The sequence below is a fragment of the Nomia melanderi genome, chromosome 6 (genome assembly GCF_051020985.1).
Source record: "Nomia melanderi isolate GNS246 chromosome 6, iyNomMela1, whole genome shotgun sequence".
NCBI lineage: Eukaryota > Metazoa > Arthropoda > Insecta > Hymenoptera > Halictidae > Nomia > Nomia melanderi.
In genome coordinates this window covers 3,795,115-3,814,667 of record NC_135004.1, presented here as the reverse complement: position 1 = coordinate 3,814,667, position 19,553 = coordinate 3,795,115, and the positions used below count along the sequence as shown (strand labels likewise).

The 19,553-nt window shown below is 31.9% G+C and overlaps 1 protein-coding gene across 6 annotated transcripts in view; it reads left to right on the top strand.

Annotated features, from left to right (window-relative positions):
* Positions 1 to 6,979: 6,979 nt before the first annotated feature.
* Positions 6,980 to 19,553, top strand: part of LOC116427090 (uncharacterized) — a 35,226-nt gene continuing 22,652 nt past the window's right edge. Inside the window, exons 1-3 of one of the 6 annotated variants that reach the window (XM_076368189.1) lie at positions 6,980 to 7,500; positions 8,309 to 8,417; positions 15,586 to 15,762. The gene's annotated coding sequence lies outside the window, so the exon portion shown is untranslated. Of the gene's footprint in view, positions 7,501 to 8,110; positions 8,226 to 8,308; positions 8,428 to 10,797; positions 10,918 to 15,585; positions 15,763 to 19,553 lie in introns of those variants that run through there. The other 5 variants (XM_031977065.2, XM_031977042.2, XM_031977059.2 and 2 more) reach the window with 5 other exon arrangements.

The window sequence follows — 19,553 nt, the reverse complement described above, 5'->3', positions numbered from 1 at the left end:
CCGGATATAACATATAAATTTATTATTTCGTACACTTCGATAGACTATTATGATGTCGTCCGCACCATTATAATAATAGCGCAATCGATTTAATTCTTTAAAGGTGAAAGTTAAACCTGCGTAGGAAGCTGGAAAAAGTTTTCAGCGTAGTCACCTTTGAAAACAGGTGAAATAAAAATGATCAATCAACTGTTTATAGAAGCCCGTGAATAAAACATTTTCGCAAACAAGAACACGGTAGAACTTCGCCTAGAAAGGTGCAAAAGTAATTAACTTACTTCGCACCGTTCTATTGGTTTTTTCTATTCATTAAACTTTTTGCGAATTATTTCGTTCCTTTCTCGTGTTCTTGCTAATTAACCATTTTCTATTTTTAACCGTTATATATTTCGCTTATATTTGTTCGATTTATTCAACCGTGATCTTTATGTAAATCCACTTCTATGTAACAATGGAGTGTCCCTCATTAAATGAATCCACATAAAACTACAGTCATTAGGAAAATAAGAAAAGAAGTGGAACAAAGAAACCATTCTTCATGTTTGCTCAAAGAAAGACAATACAGCGGCAAAGTAAGTAAACACCTGTGGCACGTTCCTCTATGAATATAACGTTACATAATGTGTAACGTTCGTAATTAAGAAGACTTCCAAGTAAGTAGATCGGAGATTTTATACTCTCGTGAAAATCATAAACACACGGTACACAAAATGCATCAAATAAAGCTGTCGAAAATTATTTTCTTTGAGATTACAATAAATATCGATTTCATTGTTTTTGTTAATTAAATCATTTATTATGATCATTTAAATTGATTATTTTGCGTACAGACAATTTTTCTTATATGATTTACACAACAACTTCCTTTCTTTATTTAATTAAGGAAGTTGATATGCAAATTTCCCAAGTCAGAACAAATATTTAAAGTCAGAAAATATTTTCACTTCAATTTCACCGATCACAAGCCTTCACTTCAGATTTACCAAGGATTCGAAATACAAATCATGTGGAAAGTTCGTGAGCATGAGCATTTAATTAACTTAATTCCACTCGTTCCCGGAATAATTGATTTACATTCGCCAAAGTATCCAATTATCGATAGCAAACGGTCGTTGTACGTTGATTTTGTCAGCCAACATCGTAAGTACTGCTCGCAATCAGTCTCGAGTTGTGTTATCATGCTGAAATAAACAGGACGTGACTCAAATGTTATACCGATAAGTTAGAAGTGTTTTCCTTATACTGAATGTTCGAAGAAGGTAATAACTAAGTGGATGATACTTATATATTTCAGAAAGGCTTTACTTTACCTCGTCAGTCCATAGCTTCTTTCATTCAACATCATTTTTCTATAATGTCTTTAGGTTAAACGTTATATATTATTCATTAATTATTTTCTTCTACGAGATCGTGTTATCAAATTGATAATTTTAAGTGAAAATTCAAATTCAACTATTTTAGGAAGACCCAATGTCAAGTGGAGAAAAGGAGAACAATTTCGATATTTCTTGCTTTACGAATTTAATCAAAGTTTAAACGCTACAAAGGTCATTGCAACGATTCAAGATATTTACAAAGGAAATTCTATTGACGACTCAGTGATTCGAAAGTAATATGTACGTTTCAAAAAGAACGAGCTTGAATTCGATAATGTTATAACTATTAATCCAGTGTTGATCTCTTTTCGTATCTTCGAGTCTAACCGACTCAAACTCACCGATCAATTAGTTGGTAATTTACCGAAATACGGAACACAACCGACTCACATATCCTCTACAAGACAAACGGTATTCGAGGTATTATATTCGAACCGCGAAGTGTTAAATACATTGGTATACAATACTTATTAAAGTAGAATTGCTGGGGCTTCGAAAATGTCGTTTCATTTAATGATACGGTAATAATGTCCTGACATCAAAGATTAGTGACACTTAAGTCGCAAAGCTATATGAGGTATTAAAATGGGTTACGGTATTCTTAAATGCAAACGTCTATTCCATATAATGATTACCGACAAATTGATTGCAATATAAATACTATTTGATGTGAACCTCCAAGTTTGCATCTGCTGTAATGTTCCACAGTTCTTCATTATTTGGATGCTTATTTAATGTACTTGTATAGCAAATTATAGTAATATTATCATTTTCGCTTTTAATAATACTCTGTCACTAAATTATTAGCATTAATATAGTAGTTATTATTATATTTATTTTTAATGGCTCTTAAATCTCTTCATACTACATGAAAACATTTTAAAATATTACTACTTTGTATTAAGTGACCTAATATAGTTAAAAATTGTTTGAATGTAATAATATATTCTATAAAATTTCAATTAGTATAAAATTAAAGATTTACATATTTAATGTTACTTAATTACTATAAAAATATAAATATTAAATTGCAGGAAATATGTTTTCTTTTAGTCCACAATAATACATAATTTTATGTAAAACGTTATTACAAAATAATGAAATGCAAAACTTTGATAAATATGAGCTGTTATTTGTTTTTTACTATAGATGTTGTATATGCGATTCTGTGTGAAATAATATTTAACATAATATGTTTATCGTAGTAATAAATACGTATTTTATACTGTTGCGCAAACATGAAACACGTGTAATTTGTTTAAACTTTTTCCTGAATATGCAATGCTACATATGATAAGTATTACTTTAATAATTTCACACCAGATGGAGCACATGAACTGCATACTTGGTAGTTGTGTCAGCAGTATTTATATTCATGAATATGTTTTATACAATAGATTCTGCCTTACAGATATTTTTTAATCTGCCAATTTCTTATTTATTACATTTTCAAGAAAGTATATTTTTTTTTTTTGGTTTCTTGAAAACGTATGGAAGAAATACCACTTCGTGTATTTGGCGCTGCATGATTGTTCCACGCTAATGATGCCTACCCACTCCACACAGCAATGCCACTTGACTTTTGCAAGAATTATGTATATACATACGAATATTCATACAATGTTACAGTATTTGGTGAAAAAGTCAGGCATTAATACATTTTAAATAATTGTGTTAATATTCAAAGAAGAAGAAAATTTAATAAAATGTTTATCATTTGAACAGATATTTACAAACTTACTATAATAATTTGTTCGGAAGACTAATGGTATTTTTTTGTTCAAACTAATTACAAGTTGGTTTATTTAATCCGGTACAAGGTGGATCAATGAAAGTTCTATCACGTGACAAAACATACCGCCATTGTGTTGTGACAAAATTCGTCCTTACCAAGAACTGCAATACAATTTTTAAATAAACAATTTATAAGTGGATGAGTACATTGAATATCACAAATTAAAACATTACTCTGATGATAGATATTTTTTGTTAAGTAATTACACCTAATACATCTAATCGTTTATGAAAAATAAGATGTTATTGTGAAAGTAACCTCAAAAGAAATACTTCTTTCCCTTATTCTATATTATTTTGAACATGAATTATTGCAGATGAATGAGTTAAATTATTATGAAAATATAGGTTCTTCTGTAGTAATTTAGCAAAATAAGAATTATGAGACATATGAGCTTTAACACCTTAAGTGACAAATATTCTGAATTTGTTATATTTAAAGTACAAAATATATTTAGGATAATTTATTTGGAAAAGTACATCCAAAAATTAATAAACAATAAAAAAAAGTATTGGACATTTATGTTACCAGGTCAATTTTGTGTAAAAATTATAAACTTTGCTTTAAATTTTTAATATTTCTTAATCAGTTATGGATCAAATGGAAATGTATGAACTATAGGCAAAACTTGAATACATGGTTTTCAATGTGTGCATCCTGATAGTTTTGAAAACTTAGAAGAGTAATAATACAAAAATAAAAGGTAAAATTTCAATTGAAAATATTTAATAAATAATAAAATCACTTTTTATTAATTTAAGCCTTTGACTTGGGTTTTTGGATCTTCTAAGAGAAAATATGTATACGTACATAAACTGAAACAGGGCACATAAACTTTGAGTAGCTTTTTCGGACATTATCACCTATAACCTTGTCTTATCTGAAGTCCATGTAATAATGTAATTTGATCCACAAGTGGGTATGATGCATTGAAAATATAAAACAGAATTTATAATATTGTAATGGAACAAAACAAGATGTAGAAAATAAAATAGGGAAAGCTCGTTTGATTAAAATAAATAATAGTCTTCTACAGTAATTATTTTTTTATTAATATATTAGATAATATTAACCATGTTGTAACTAAATGTATTATTATACTGAAATATTTTAATAGATAAGAAGTGAATTACACATCATACAAAAGTGAACGTACACTGAGAAAATACTTGTCATATCAAAGAAATATCTTAAATTATAGTAGAGATACCCCTATTTTATATTGTGGATTCTCTTATTAATCTTTTGGTTTTGTATATTTTGAATATTAAAATAAATATTTCACATATAATCTTCCAAGCAGAAAATAATCATGCACCGTGAAATACAGCTCTCATTTAACAATATCAATTGTACCAAAGAGATTGAATTTGCAAAAAATTATGAAAACAAAGATTTAAAATTTTGGAAAATTAAAGGGAGGGACCGAATGGAAAAGGGAAAGAGTGGAGAGAATGTACATCATTAAAATTGCAACACATGGTACTAAATGTAAAACATGAAGACAAAAGTGTCATGATTTGGAAATTAATGACAACATCAAGGGATAGGAAATTTAATTTTTATTGATGCATTTATGAATTCTTAAATATAACATTATCAACGAATGTTATAAACGTTTACCGAACAAAATGGAAACGTTACTGTTAACCCTAAAGCCTGAATAGAGTACTGGTTGAAGGACAAGTACCATCAAGTTGTGCAAACATTAATACGATTATCAACTAGATAAAAATAGCTAGAGAGAGGTAACATTGAGATAACACATTTTTTACGTGCTAAATTGATCATATCCGTTTGAACAAAATTTTTTTCCGAATAATTATCGAATAATAATTATAAATATATAAATGGTTATGAACAATTTTTTATTCGAAAGAATAATAATTTAGTCAATTGATAAAACTAGTTGCCAGGCATGATTTCTGTCATCAATGGTCTACTGCAATTGCGATATGTATTCCCCTCATCAGGTGGTGTCCCTCAAACTCTCATCTGTGATGTAAGTTGCTTGCCGTCTGACAACGCCACTGATTCGTCACATTTATTCGTCCCAGAGTTCTCTCAAATGACGAATAAAGCGTTAATTAAATAAATCTAGTTGAAATACATTTATAAATTTGCGATCAGTGAATCATTTATCATTGTTTGTTATTTAACAAATTTTTGTGATGTACTTATTATTATTGATTCGTTATTCGAAGTAAAATTTATGTAGGATGGTTACGCATTTGGGAAAATTAACGGACCTCAGAACACTATCTATTGTATTATTCAAACGTCTAAAAATAATGCTACTAACATATTTCATATTGACAGTCAAGGCTGTGCATAAAATTTCCAATTTCACAACGTATCATGTCATTTGAATGTAGATTGTCCATTTTTCAAATGCACGGGCCATTCCAAAACTTGTGTAATTAAATGTCTCCTAAACTTTCAAATAAGGCAATTTTTTATAATTGTAATGAAAAATTTTGACAGTTTGAAATGATTTTAACTTCTAGTTTCCAATTTGAAACAAACTACATCATATTTCGGTTTCATATACATTTTGGACATTTTGTCCAAGAAATTAATTAACATTAATTTTAATTAAAAAGAAAACATTTTTTCGTTTCGATAAGCGCACTTTCTCATTTTGAATTTCTTGTTTCCCAATCATAATAATCGTGAATGTATATATAATGCCATTTTTTTATTCCCATTGTTAGGTATTTCGTATTTATTATATTTCGTATTTATTAACTTTTTAAAAACGAAAATTGTCGTATTATTTACGTCAGGTTTACACATCTAGAAACGTAAATTGCAATGCAAGAATTCAATCGTGCAAGTAAGAATGCATGCATTTAAGAGTTCGACATTTATCTAATTTCCCACGGATAAGAGTTTCATTGCTTTAAAAAGTCTCGTTCACAAAGGGTTAACAACATACATTGAACTGAATGCATGTTTCTCATTATATTAGATCCTTAAATAAATTCTTTTCCTCATACAGGTGAAAGCACTTGAAATTTTGCTACGATTAAGAGAAAGGATAGAGTAATCACGTTATTTCTGCTATTTTTATCCCACGTTCGGAATACTATGAACGTGCATTCCAATAGGCATGAATCATATGTTTATGATCTCGAATGCCCTCGTTAACGCTAGGTTTACAAACATTTACTGTATAATTTATTCTATTGTTCCTAGAAAAGTTGATGTTCGTTCATTTGGATCTTAGAAGTTAGAGGTTTAAAAGGAGACAATTAGAATATATATTCGTGTCATTGCATCGATCAAAATCGACGTAAACATTCACTTAATAATGTCTATAAAATTGAATATATCTATACATATTTAAATAGACGCGTTTCATAAACCTAGCGCTAAAAAGCATAACCTCAAATTAAAAAAAAGAGGCATACCCAAACATCGAGCACTAAGCTGTGTAATCCTAGAAAGGTACTACAAACAATGACACAATCGCGCCGGTCCGTTTAAATGGAACGAATTGAATTGGAACGAAGCAACCTGCCGCTCTCCGAGAAATATTTACAGCGCGGTGCACAGCTTCCCAAGTATCGGCGTCGATACGGACAGCGTGTACTATTTATACGACACAAAACGCGAATGAAAGAAGAAGAAAAAGAAATGAACAAAAAAAGGAATTATCAGGGGATTCCCCGTGCATTGCCGGCAGTTAGAAATTGTCGAAATCGAACGCCGCGAGAGGTGCGGTGATTTTTACCTCATGGTTCCGTGAATCGTGGAGGGGGAAGGGGGTTTACAGAGGGAGAGGGAGTAAAAAGAGAGACAGGATTTCGTCCAGTCGGTTAGAGGAATAACGGGCCAATCACAGCGCGCCGAGTGACGGCGGATCGGGAGAGTTCGGCCGCGAGCGAGGCGAGCACGGTTCGGTTCGTGGTTCTTTTGCAATTCGCTTCTGTTCGGCCAGTTGCGGAGAAACGCTGGCTGTGCGATGTGATGGTTCCAACGCTGCAGTTTATATTTATCGTATATAGGCAGCGTTCAAGTTTCGACGAGTTTCACGCCGACGAGCTTCCCTTTCGTTGCCCCGTCAACGTGTACCCCGACGACCGTGCCGTTTACACGGGTCCCGTCACAGAAAATATGCTGGCGATGCACCGCGTTTCGGGGAAGTCTGTGCGCAACAGTGCCGTTTGACAGTTTCGCGATACCCAAAACAAAACCTGCGCGTTCCTTCTAAAACAAGAAAAAGAGAATCATCGTAACCCGGGAATTCACGGCAGTGCGAATTGATTCGAGTCTACGCGATCCAAATGGAATAAACTTGCTCTCTCGCCGAGGGAATTTCGTTCGGTAAGTGGTTTCGAAATTTTTGGTTAGTTCGCTAGAGGAGTGGGGGGTTGAATCTGACACTCGGTTAAGCGCCCACTTAACTTTTGATGCTATAACGTTGCGTTCACTTCATGTATGTAGTTTTTGGTATTGCGAAATATTTGAAATTACTGTAAAATTGATAAAAAAAACACGTGTAATGTTTTTTAAGGGTCATTCGAAGTTTCTTGTAGGATTGGTTACATTTGAAATTTATCAGTAGATGCGACGAGAGGATTAAGCGGTAATAGTGAAGAAAACATTGCTTGATCGCGAAGAAAACACTGTAACGAAATCATTATTAGAAAGTTAGTAGAAAATGATTGAAATTTCTGTTCCTTCTTCCCTAATGATACAATAAGATTCTCATTCGTTTATTATTACTTTTTGTTATTTTATAATTTTCCTGCTATTATTTAAAGTTATTGAGATTTTATTCTATATTAAGCCAATATTTATCTCTTGCTTTCGAAATATTTTTTTACTTTTACACGACTGTTGCAACTACAGTAAATAAATATGATGAAACAAGAAGAAAATTCGATGAGACAACATGGTAGGGTTAAGTAAAATTACTATTTATATTTCTCAGTAACTATATGAATCAACGCGATAAGGGAAAATTTTAAAAGAAAGTATACATGCGTACGCCATGTTATTTTGGTGACCTGAGATTTATTCAACGAATTCGTAGCTCATTAATGCAGGTAAAAAATAGAAGAAATTCTCTGCTTCATATTCCGTTATAAGTAAAAATAACTGGCATTCATTTCATTAACGTTTTCGACAGGCACGATGACTTTCATTCTAACTATCTTCGCGCATAATGGATCTCAACAGCCACGTGTGATGCCTGAACATTCGAAAAGAAGACCTTTAAGCTTGATCCACAGTACCAGGTTGTTCAAAGTTTGAATTTTTTCAAAATTGCAAACTCATTACATTGTTTACTATAAAATTAAAATATATAATTTCATTGCGATACACATTTCGAGCGTCAGATATATGATTGCTCGATGATTCATTGAGATAATAAAAAGGACTGTTCACACTGTTAAGGGGAATCGGGATAGATTCAATTTTGTTCTAGTTAACTGAGCTGTTTATTTTAAAAGTGGCTTAAGTTCTTAAAAAGAAACGTTTAAAAATAATAATATAATGTAGAATTGTAGGTATCATAAGCACTAATTTGATTTTTTTGAAAATTGGATTGAAGTCACCTTCAAAATAAACGGCTCAATAACTTTCAAGATAAACAACTTGGTAGCATTGAAATTTAAAATTATTAGTGGCAATAATTGGTTCTTGTTTCATTGAGAAATAATATTTTTGATTTAGAAATCAAACAGCAGAAAATGTCGGCAACTATGTGAATTCAATGTTATTGATATACCGTATGCATCAATAAACAATATTTGATTAAATTTTAAAAGGTAGTCAATAGTCGCTGGAATTGATTTTTCAAAAAAATGTTCGAAGTGTAAAGGATTAGCATTTTCTAGTACAAATTTTATTTAGACTTCAAAATATCGCTAAATTTCTTTGGTCTGAATCACTGCTCGTACTTGAGAAGTCGAAGTTCTTTCACTTTTGTGATGTTTCTTTCTTCATCGTAACTGTGGATTTTAGGAACGTGGAAAACAATTATCACGACGCGCTCGCGAATTTCTTGGGCATACTCGAGAACCAACTCGTGACCAACGATCGCGACAATTGGTTAAGAATATATTGAAAATGTCCAATTTGTCTTGAAATTAGTATTGTACTCGGTGTTCTTATTTTAACGGTATAAACTTCCGAGAAAATACACGTTCTGAGGCTGTTTTAGAATTCTGGTTGTATTTCCGTTGTATTCGACTCGCAGGAAAATTAAATAAGTATATACACTCTTGAGCACTTCCGGAATCATTTGAATTTATCTGTTTTCATTTTATTCCGCGTATATTGCGTTAAATTATTCGATCGCTAATTACATTCCATTCTACTCTGTCGATATTTTATGCGACGCGGTTTAAGTTACAAAAAAGGGGTAGACATTAAGTACATAATGGACGAGACGTTTAGCTGACATGACTTTTGATAGCTTAGATATATTAATCCAAATGTTACTTAACACAAGATTCACGGAAGTTGATTGTACAGGTTGTTCTATTGTTCCCAGAAAAATAGATGTTCGTTTATTCATATCTTGGAAATCGGAGGTTTAAAGATAGAAAATTAGGATATATACTCTTGTAATTACGTCAGTTGAAATCGAAGAAAACATTTACCAATAATATTCAATAATAACATTATAAATAATATTTATTAAATTCAATATGCGTCAGATTGATGCGGTCCGCAAAACCTAGTGTTACCACATGTGATAGTATAAAAATACTACTCTTCGATTTTAGTAGTTTAATTTTGACGCATTATTATATGTCGAAACAACACAGGTATCAAAAGAATTATTATAGAACTATTATTAAAAGAACATCTTTGAAATAATATTTTAAAAAATAATACTTTGTTTGAAGGATGCCGAAAATATTTTTAGCCTTATTATGACCCGTTGCAGTTATCAGTGATTGGCATGCTAGTATCACCCAGACGTTGTGGAATATTTTCAGTTGAAATTCGTCGCGCCCAAAACTGCGTACTTTTTTTATCGTTTGAGTTCAACCTTGTCATGATATGTTTTATTCTCTATTATGTTGTAAACTGAAAACATGTATTTATTTTATTACTATAAAAATCCATTTATCCTAAATAAATCGATTCCATTAATATTCCACAAATAAAATTTAAGCTGCAAGAGCTCGATAGAAACGCTTAAAATAAAAATCATCGAATAATATAAATTTTCTAAACCGCAATTAATTATAACAATGATACAGCATTCTTCTTGTAGGACAAGTTTCAGGTCATTTGCGTTGGTCGTTTATGTGCTATAATACAATGTGTTCCGAAATTATGTAGAAGAAAAACTCTGCATATCAAATTATGTATAAGTATGTATTTTTAGAACACTCTATTTGCCAATAGTGCTATATCACGCTTACATTTTAATGCAAATAGATTTGCGTATACAATTCTTTGGAACACCTTGTATATTATTCATGCAACCTCGTGAAAAAAGTGCATTCGAATTTGAGGTACGTATTTTTATTGGATTTTTATAGGCAAAAAATTATACCTGTAGTGTAATCCATAAAGATTTGGTATCCGTGTAAGAACAGAATGCCTCAAGCCAGTTATTAAATAGCATGAAGCATTTAAAAACGACTGGGAAGTGGTTGCAGATGAGTATTGTGACAGAAGCAACTAAAACATGTGGCCAAAAAATTGGATGAACATTTTTTACAATTACTACATGAAAATTAGTTTCTTCTATGACAAGTACTGATTTTGAAATCGGTGAGTATGTAAGTTACCCCTTTCTTAATGAAAGATACAGGCAACTAAAAAGAGTCGTTTTTTATTGCCAATGTATACTTATATACTTTCATCTATTATTTTTCAAACTAAAGACGTTCTTTTTTGTTTGCTAACTTACATATTGGCAAACCCATCTGAATCGTTTCTTCGATATTTTCTGCGTTTCACATTTACTTTTCTGTCTACGATTAAAGAAATGCACAAAATTTCTGAAAACCTCTATTTGATTCATCGAAAAGGTTTAAGAATTTGAAGGAAAGAAGCTATATATGTTTAAAGTTCCATATTTCGTTTTCTATTTATCATGCATAAAGGAATGAACCAGGTTTTTGGGAACATCCGTTTAAATCGACGGAAAAATTGAAGAATTTCATGAAGAGAAATAAGGTATAAATAAAAATGTTGCTGCAACTTTATTATACGGATAGATTGTAAGAAATCAAATTAGCTTGGAAAAGTACTGTTTCGACATTCGTAAAGTCGCGTGGAAAAGTTTCCGCCATTCTTCCGCGAACGGTGCAGTTATAGTGCTGATACTCGATAGAAATCTAACCCGGTCAGCAGTGTATCTCATTCGCCTGAACTTGAAATGTAACGCGACTCATGTTCTGTTGCTTGATTCACGTGACAGTTTCGACGAAACATCCACGGTGGGTTGAAAATGATGTTATCGGATATTTAATTCAATATCGATGAGACTTGTAATGTCCGCTTTTCTTGAAATCCGAGGGGGAAGATACACCGTGTTAGGTGTTAGCAGTACTTGGAAGTGCTAGGTAAATGCTTTACTTCATAAGTTTCATAAAATATCGATATTGTTCGTGGAATTCATAACCTTAACTTTCTTACCAACTGGTTGAGGGACCTAGGTTGGATTTTCTCATGTCGGTATCTTTAAAGCAAATAAAAATAAGAAAATAGCGGTCAATAAGTAAATATTAAGATTAAACAATGATATTCTTTTTCTGATTCCCGTTTACAAAGAAATTCGAACTAAAACGTGGCATAAGTGTAGCGAAATTGAAATTGAAATGATTGAAATCTAATGATATTTGCAATTCGATAACTATGAAAATTAAATAGGTTTGTTCATGATTTTAAAGAAATATAATAATAGCTGGCTGTAATAGCTGGTTTTCAGAAGAATCGTCTACGTATTATGTTGATTTGTTACTTATATTTTAATTTATATTAATGTGGGTAAATTCGATAGACGTTTATTTTTAAATCGATTGAAATGGAGATCTCAATTATCTTAACACGAGGTTAAATGTACTTACACTATTTTCATGATAAACTGTTCATGTGGTATTAGCTGTTACGGCTATCCTTATTATAGCACCATCTAGACATGTGCACAATAGAAGTGGAATGACAATTTCAGATTGCATTTGCATAATACAGCTTGCACGCGATAACGGTTTGTCGATCGTCGAACCTGAGAACGCCTGGGTCAAACATTTGCGTCGGGTCGCATCGTGATAGTTCGTGGTTGATAACGAAATTATTCAGCGAAATTCTTTTTATAATGGAATATTATAGATGTCATCATGTTTTACTCCGAATTTTAGATCGAATTACATTTTTATTCTCAAAAAATACTTGTCAAGTTCGCATAAGAATTTTTTTCAATGTAATTAATCGTCTATGATATCCATGGTAATTCAGTGATTCAAATTTGAATTTCGATTTAATAGTAAAAATTAATTTGGCTGGATTTTCTTTATTTATGAAAAAGACAAAAAATGGCATGTTCTTCTGCGTCGCAATATTTTGAAAAGATTGATGTGAATAGAATGATAATTGAAATTGGCAAATTTTGCAATGAGTCAATCTATAGATTTCAACAGACAATTGTTCAATTAGTATCACGAGGTGGGGTGTTGGTACTCATAAGATGAACACGTGAGTGGGATTGTAATCATTTTATCGGTCTTATCTACATGCTATTACTTGAAACATAAGCTATATTTTAATAACAAGTACAAGTTACACACGAGCATTGTTGTCTAATCAAATATGCATTTGTCATAAAAGTGTAGGGATTATTAGAGCAAGAATTAGAGAACGTAATAATTGTGTATAATTTATGCATACGCATTGCAAAAAATTTTTTAAGTTTTTCATTTACAATAAGTTGAAGCGGATGTTACCATTAACGTATTATGCATATCAGTGTAAAGTTGATAAGAATTTTAATGCAGTAAAGGTAGAACTTTGTTCAAAGTTTGCTAGTGTTTATTACGACTAACCAGAACAAATATTTCCAAGATGATTACTAAATTGTTAGATAGGTATTAAGTAATATTGAGTAGGTATATCGAAGTAAATTTGATTGTTCAATATTAATAGGTATTTGATATTGATTCGGGTGACGGTTTTAAACCAAAGATCGCTCGATACTGCCGCATTTTATCGAGGAAACTCTGGAAATTGCTTCATGAAGGTCAATATTACTATCGCTGAAGTGGATTCTATATCCAGGAAGGAATTTCGTGGAATAAGTTTATTATCGCCTCGAATTTTCTTTGTATACGTGCTGAGCTATTAAATAAAAGAAATAATTAGAATGAAAGCTTGATAATCAGCATATTTGATACATTTTTCATTTTATAAAATGATCTAATTGAAGTTATTTTGTAAAAATTGTTTCAATTGTTTAAAGTTGGATTGTTAGGACGTTAATAATATTTAACGGCAGAAAATAATTCGATGATTAAAATAATTAGTTCAGAAATCGTTTCGGTTCGAAATATTTCCATAATCGAATATTGAGAAAATGAGATAAACTAGAATTGTATTTCTATATTAATAGTTTCGATGGATTAAAAATGATATAAAAGACATTAAATTATATGAACATTTCTATGTTCTTCTCTAACGCTCTTTATAAGTAGTGAGCACATAAAGTTTGTCTATAAGAAGAATGCATAAATGTAGTCTATATATAAAATACGTAAGCAGACAGTTTTACATAAAACGTCTGAGAAGACATCCTTGTATCGCGTTTCCAAATGTATTCATTTCTTAAAAAATTCACGGTTCAGCAATCTGTTAGAATAGAATCGATAGATCTCTCTAGATGACTAATTAATGGCTACTATTAACTATCTTTCGAGCGCGTGAAAGGACTTTGAAACTGCGCGTGTGTGTCGATGAGTTGGCAAACGAACAGTTAAATTTGTTTATTGAGGTTGGCATTACACTTTTTCATTACGCTGCTGATACGTGCAAACGTATTGTTCCTCTTTAACCCGCTTCGAATACTTGAATTGGGTCGTTCTAAATATAAAATTAAAAATATCTAGGACGCGAGCGATGATACAGCAATGATAATTCATACTTTGTTGTCCCAACAAATTCTAAATGAAACGAGACTTCTTACATTATCAACGAATGTTTATAACATCAGTTTCTTGATACCCGCACTTTCTTTCCTGGAATCAATGATTTATTCAGTTAATTTCATTACCAACTTCCTTAGCGTTTCATTTCTATTCGCATAGTCTCGTAGTACTGACCAACAATATACAGACCTTCGAGAAAGACGCATAATTGTCTGAATGAGGCAAACAGTCGTAATTATTTTTTATTTGCCTGAATCAGTTTCTTCAATTTCATTCTCAATCTTTGGAAACATTTTCTTCGATATTCAGTTACTGATTTTTATAAAAAAGATGAAAACTCGATGTCAATCCATTCTAAATTCCAATGCAAAAGAAAAGTTGTTTCGATTGATAATCTTCGACAGAGAATCGTGCTTGTAACATTTTCGGATGAATGATGATACAGAATGAAACGCAGCTTAATTAAGACATCTGGAGATTAGATCGAACTTGCGAACTGATATGTGTCAGCGCGATCGTTAATCATTAAATTCCACTATTACAAGCCTTTAAGTTATACTAATACTATATTCTGTATTTATACTATAGGTACTATTAATACCGTACTCATTTAAATTTACGATTGTCTGTTATCATATTATCCTGAACAAATATTTGTCAGTAAATATCGTATTCTCATAATACCAGATATGCTTTTGCAAGCATTATGGTTATACATTTTGTAATGAGGAAAAATCGAGAACTTGGAGTAAACAAACAAAAAAATATCGATAAATATAATCTCCCTTCCTCTTTTTGAACAAAAACGAAATTAGATGCCGAATTAATGAAAGTAGAATTTTTGAAATTCCTTTAATAGAAATAAGACTTTCGTTATTCTTTTTAATAGAAACAAGATTTTTGTTTCTCGTATCAAAAGATAAAATCGTTAATACTTTCTATATTAAACTTTGGTCGAAGATTGAATGGATTGCAATCGATTCACAATGAAATTTATTAAATTACACCAAATTCTGTTTTTATGTAACTGTAATTTAACAAGAGTTAGACAAATTTTCTTTTCTTTTTACGCAATTTGGTTTCATTTAGCATAACCACTCAAATTTTATCATAAATTTCCATATAGTTCTTTAATATTTGTTGATTTCTTAAACCTATATTTCTTAATCTCTATTTTTGTATAACTACAGTATATTTTTTTACGCTGTATGTATCTATTGAGTAGAAGCAGAATTGGATGCATTTCGGAACTTGCATGCTTTCACTGCTGCTCGTATGTATATAGCCGAGGCATTTTCAGCTGTTCACATGCTTCCGCGGAACGATTGTCGCATTGTAAAGCCAGACCGCGGTATATCACGCGCAGTCAGTGGCTAATCATTGGGGTCTAATGGATGTGTAACCTACGGGCCGAGTTAACCGGTACACAGCAGACTTGCACGTGGTAACCTGTTTGAGAGATGCATCGTGACCAACGGTAAATATTTGTGCCCGCCGAAGCGTCAGTTTTATTATTGTGATTTATTATTATGGAGATGATTTATGTAAAAAATTTAACAAACTAAGCGTGACTCATCCAATTTGATGATTTCAAGTTGATCGTGAAATATTCGTGTTGAATAGGCCTATTAGTTATGGATAATTGCATGCTATTTTAACGAGAACATAGAGTGAGGCTCGCTTAAATTCCACAATTTCGTACTCCTGTAGTAGAATTTACGCCAGCAGAAGAAACAGAAGGAATATTCCTATTTCCTACCAGGAATTGACTCAAGCACAACGTGATAAAGGCAATGAATCGATGTAGTGAGTGAAAGCCGTGTAGGTACAGTGCATCGAAAATCGGGGGTGGAAACGCTGGATTTCAAAGTAATGCCGCACGCGTCAAATACAAGCATGCAATGGAGAAAATTCCAATGCAGTAATTTTAAAGTTACTTTACCCCAAATATAGCGCCAGAGAATTTCTAAGATTGTTGTGATTAAAATGAGTCCAAACACGGTGGAAATTGGACTAGTTTTACGGACTTAAAGTACTTAACGAAATTAAAGGTTCTTTTCCCTCAAATTGATAAAATTATAATGATTTACGCCCTGTTTGGACTCATTTTAATCAGAAAAGTTTCAGCAATCCATCGGTACTACATTTGAGAAGGTAACGTTAAAGTTACTGCAATTAAAATTTTCTCTATTGCATGAGTATATTTGACGCATGCGGCATTGCTTTGAACTCCCGCGCCTTGACCCTTGATACTCGATGGACTACATCTATCCCTTTTCTGTTCGTTATATTCATTTTCTGACCCTGTCTACTGGAACTCGTCAGACTGAGCTCGAGGCAGTGAGTGGAGGAAGAGTAGGGCTGGTGATGTGGAATTTAGCCGATCAGATTTTTGTGGAGTTTAAGTGAGTCTCACAGTATTTTAATATAATTACATATTTATTTTTTTGTAAATTGGCCAGATAAAAAGTTTCATAATTTGAAAATATTTATATCATTTTTCAAATATACATACATATCGTTATCACCAATAGTATTTAATTAATAGTTTCGATACTTTTTACAATTTAAAGGTTACGAAGAAAAGGGTTACAAGGGTACGAAGAAAAAGATAATTCATAGAAATGTACATATGCGCCATTGTGACCTTATTTTTAAGTTATAAAAGTTTTTATATTGTATACACTAGTTCGAGTATGTCATGTATTAGTACATAACATTGAAGTATTCTAACAGCGTATTAAAGAAGGTCAGCAACGAATTCAGGTAACACCTGGGAATTCTGAACGGGTGAGGTCTATGACAAGACATTTAAAAGCTTGCACTCGAGCCAAAGGCTTTGACTTTGAACAACTTCTGTAGAGAGATGAATAATTGGTGCAGAATAGAAAAATCTGAAACTGAAGAACAAGGTCGGTTCGTACATAATATTTATATGAACCTTTCCTCTCGATTGTAAATGTTGGTTCCGGCATTAGAGTTAGATTTTTCCGTTCGGTAGACCATTGCCAAAGAAAATACAAACTATATTAATTGAACGAAATAATCATTACGATCCAAGTTTTGTGGTCGTTTTAATAGTAACATTACTCATGTGTTAAAAATATTACAATATTAGATATAAGTACAAGTAACTATAAGTTAGTATAGTTTCAGTTTTTGTCATTATAAGTCATGTAATTTAATGGGTACAACAGTGGTTTTGATTCAATACTACATAGAACACAAATTTAGGTCATTGTATATACTAAATTCCTTCTTATAATTAGTAAAAGTTTTAGGTGTGTCTAAGCTATCGATAAATCATAATCCCGAAATTGGCTATTCACAATAATAGAAAAGGCGCGATGACGTAGAACCATATGCGGGTCGTAAAGTGTTAACAGTATTTACTGATTATTATCGTAACATAGATCAACGTAACACTACTTAATACTTCAATGATGAATGAGTTAATACTGTGCTAAATCGAACACTCTATTTTGTTACAAATAATCTATCAAACAAAAATTTATACAAAATCTGAAACAAACATTCGATCAAGATTCGAAGAAGTATTTCCACTAAACCATAAACTATTTCAAATATTTATGCCGAAGAAGAATCGGGCGACTGATATATTCATTACTGCACGTAAGTTTTCAATATAACGATTCTTTCAAAAATTAATAGTGTTCTTCTCAAACATTTTTTTCTTATTATTACAAATAACTCAACTCTTTGTCTTATAACATTAAATAATGTAGATTAACGCAGATTAACAAATGTAAATATTATCATATTTATTTCAGTTAAAATCGAATGTCATTTTTCTATTATTAATTGTTAATCATTGAAATAAATGCAGACGCAGTACGAATATAGAATTCGTCTTCTCTTCTAATAAATTATTAACGAGAAAATACTTTCAGCATACGCAGTTGTGAAAGGGGTTAAGTGGGACACTCTGTATATTCCGCAACACTCTGAACAACTGAAACTTAAGTTTACACGAAATTCAGCTTTCAATGTTTAGCTGTGACACCTGGGAATCGACTTGTGTAATCGTTCTCGATGTTTCGGGCATCTTTGAGCAATTCAAGCGTTTGGCCATCGTCGACCGGAGATCGCGCGTGTTGACGGTGCTGTGCGAAAAATACGCGGGCCTCATGGTGTACCGATGTAATTCTCATCTATCAGGAATGCGGTCTGGTACACAATGCGAGGCGTAAGATTAAGGTGCAAAATTATTTGTAACGTCAGAGGCGTCTAAATAGAGAAATTTACGTCATTAAACTACGGTTTTACGAACCAGGAACCCGCATAAAGCACAGCGATGTGCGATGTACGCCCGTGATATTCTTCTTTTTTTCCTCTTCTTCTTCTTCTTTTTTCCTTCGCTCTTTTTCATTCGTTACGCGCCCGTGTTACGGTACCGTCACCGCGAAACCGGAAGTTAGATATTCTAACAATATCGTATGCGTAGACACGCATCTAGGTACTTCTATTTAAAACCGTACACAGAGTGTGACGATGACGATGGTGCTGGCACGTATCGGTTAATTCGTCGAGCGAATATATTATTGATCGAAAATGAGTGGGATTCCTTTGTTACGGGACTTTCATATTAAGTACATCGATATTGAGTGTTTTCATGTACAAATAGTTTAGATTAATAGTGGTGTAACTTCTATTTCTGAGATCTCCAGGAAGAAGTTTTTGTGAAATATTCTTGGATTAATTAGATACTAATATTACAGTATTATTAATCATGTTAATCACTATTAATTGTTGACATTAATAATTGTGATAATAGTATTTAATTAACACAGTAACATTTCACGAAAGCTTTTTTCTCAGGAATTTAAAAATATGAATTAGACCACTATTATTTTACGTCATATACTATATGTATCTACAACTGTGCTAATAGCAGATTATTTTTTTGTAAAATTTGTTGCATTTCTTCTTGACATTTTTTCGCCGTTCACTGCGTTACATATTACCAAATATGATTTACAAGACTTAAAAAATTATTTGTGAGTCAAATAAGGAAGGAATTTCTCGTAATTTATGATTTGAGAAACGCTGCGTTAGTCCATAGTCCTGTTCTTTAAAAAAATGACTATATCAGCCAGTGAACGGGTTAATATACACACTTGTGATATTTCTGTCTTTAATTTGACGCTAGTAATTGCTTAGACTTTTCAAATAAAATAAAGAATCTAATGGCAGATTTCGACCCATTCAGTAGTTGTAGTGTTAATTATCTTAGTTTAGTGACTTAAG